Here is a 2,560-nt window from a genome sequence, read left to right as displayed (position 1 = left end):
CGGACATGTTGTTCTCTTATGGCCATTATTTTTACATATTGAACAATTATTCTTTCTTGTTGGAAATGATTTCCCGACTCCACGCCTCCTCTTCGTTCGCCTTCTTCTCGATTTGCTTGGGTCAACATATGGATGAGGTATTTTTCTCTCCAAAATCTCCAAAGGAACATTCCAAGAATCTTTAAGAGGTATCAGATTAATTTCCTCACAATATGCAATTATGTATTTTTCACTAAATAATATGAAGATGACTCACTTGTTACAACTGATGACTCACTTGTTGGATACATGCCCAGAACCAGAAGCTTATCCAACGTGTAAGTCAATTATTGTAACAGATGAGTCATTTGTTGCAACATGTAACTCATTTGTTGCAATTAAGGACTTACTTGTTGGGAAAAGCTTCTGATTCTTTCTCAGCTTGACCTGGTACTGTAATATATATATCCAACAAGTAAGTCATCTGTTGCAACAGATGAGTCATATGGTGCAGCAGATGACTCATCGATTGCAATAAATGACTTATCTGTTGGAACAAACTTTTGATTATTTCCTAGCTTGGCATGGTACTATAATATGTATCCAACAGGTAAGCCCTCTGTTGCAACAGATGAGTCATCTGGTACAACAGATAATTCATATGTTGCAATAAATGACTTATCTGTTGGGACAAACTTTTGATTTTTTCCTAGCTTGGCCTGGTACTATAATATGTATCCAACAGGTAAGCCCTCTGTTGCAACAGATGAGTCATCTGGTACAACAGATGACTCATATGTTGCAATAAATGACTTATCTGTTGGAACAAACTTTTGATTATTTCCTAGCTTGGCATGGTACTATAATATGTATCCAACAGGTAAGCCCTCTGTTGCAACAAATGAGTCATCTGGTGCAGCAGATGACTCATCGGTTGCAATAAATGACTTATCTGTTGGAACACGCTTTTAGTTCTATCCCAGCTTGGCATGGTACTTTAATATGTATCCAACAGGTAAGTTATATGTTGCAATAGATGACTTACCTGTTGGATACGCGACTGTAAATTATTGAAGAAACAATCAAAATACCCAAATGAGAAATTAGACTAAAAATCATTAGTTTACTTACCAAAATCACCTATGATGTAATGCCCAATGATATAGAAATGAAATTTTATCCGATAGCAGCAGTATCAATAATGTCAATGTCACGACTAACAACAGAAGAAAAAGAAGATGATGAACAAGAACAAGAAGAAGATGATGAAGAAGAAGAAGAGCAACAACAATGGAAGAATAGCAAGAGAGAAGGAAAAGGTCAGTTGTTGGTGCCCCATTTTTTCCCTCCATTTCTTATGGGCCAAAGTGTAAAATAAAAAACCTTGGGGATGAGAAATTCATTCCCTTAATCCTTAATTTAAAAGTTGTCACCCCTACTCAATAATTAAGACTTGAGTCACCTACACCTAATTTTAAAACTTTTCTATCACCCTTAATTCATTGTCCCGAGAGACACCGTCCTACTATAAAATTGCTTCAGTACCCCCTGAACTTCCGGTGGAGACAATTAAATGAAACCTGTTAATTAAGGGCCCGTTTGGCCATGCGATATGGTATCATGATATGGAATCATGAGATGAAATTGAAGGTTTGTTTGGACATGCGATATGGAATTTTTGTGTTGTATATTTTCTCATAAACATAAAAATCACATAAGTTGTAAAACTATTAAAATAGCCCCAATTGTTTATTCAATCTTATCAAAATAAAACAAAAAATTATAAAATCGCATAATAAATTATTACAAAGTTATTTTGTTCTCCACTTAAGTAATTGTTTCATCTAACTTTAATTTAATAAAAAAATTGAACATAAATTGTAGTGTACTAGTCTTTAATATAATCCTCCCACATAGTATGGACAATTTCCTTACGTTGAACTTGTATTTCTCGATCATGTGACCGAAAAGACGAACCAACATTGTTACTTTGAGCCATTTGTTGGTCAATATCCTCCGCAACTATATCTTCATGTTCATAGACCATAAATATTTCATCACTACTTTGATATTCTCGCAAATAATTATGTAACACTGCACAAGGTATGACAATTTTCACTTGTGTATCAATATCATAATGGTTCATGCCTTGTTTCAGTATTCTAAATCTATTTTTCCAAGCTCCAAAAGTCCGTTCAATCACATCGCGCAGAGATGAATGCCTATAATTAAATAGTTCTTTGGCATTTTGAGGCTCTCTTTCACTTCCTCGGTAATCTTGCAAATGATAGTGTAGTCCTTTGTATGGAGCTAAAAATCCTTTTGTGTTTCAGAAAACCGGCATCAACAACTAAAAATAGTGCTTCCAAGACAATGCAAAGTCATAAAATAAATATTATCTCTTTAAACAAAGTTGATAGGAAATATGTAACTAAATACTAATAACTTACACATAAAATATAAATGTTCACTTATTAAGGCCATAAAATAAATTTATTAATGTGATTGAAATTTTACCTTAAACCAAGGCCAAAATCGAGTATTATGTCGAATTTTGGAATGTACACCAGTCATATTTTTT

At 33.9% G+C, this 2,560-nt stretch overlaps 1 protein-coding gene across 1 annotated transcript in view; it reads right to left on the bottom strand.

Moving 5' to 3' along the window:
• The window catches only part of LOC102606371 (germinal-center associated nuclear protein), a 12,208-nt gene extending 10,646 nt beyond the window's left edge, over positions 1-1,562 (bottom strand). The window contains exon 1 of the mRNA XM_006361117.2: positions 1,498-1,562. The gene's annotated coding sequence lies outside the window, so the exon portion shown is untranslated. The remainder of the gene's footprint in view (positions 1-1,497) is intronic.
• Between the last annotated feature and the right edge of the window lie 998 nt (positions 1,563-2,560).

This window comes from Solanum tuberosum, unplaced genomic scaffold (genome assembly GCF_000226075.1).
Source record: "Solanum tuberosum cultivar DM 1-3 516 R44 unplaced genomic scaffold, SolTub_3.0 scf00346, whole genome shotgun sequence".
Taxonomy (NCBI): Eukaryota; Viridiplantae; Streptophyta; class Magnoliopsida; order Solanales; family Solanaceae; genus Solanum; species Solanum tuberosum.
Note: the sequence above shows the minus strand (reverse complement) of the source record. Positions and strands in the feature narration are given on the sequence as shown.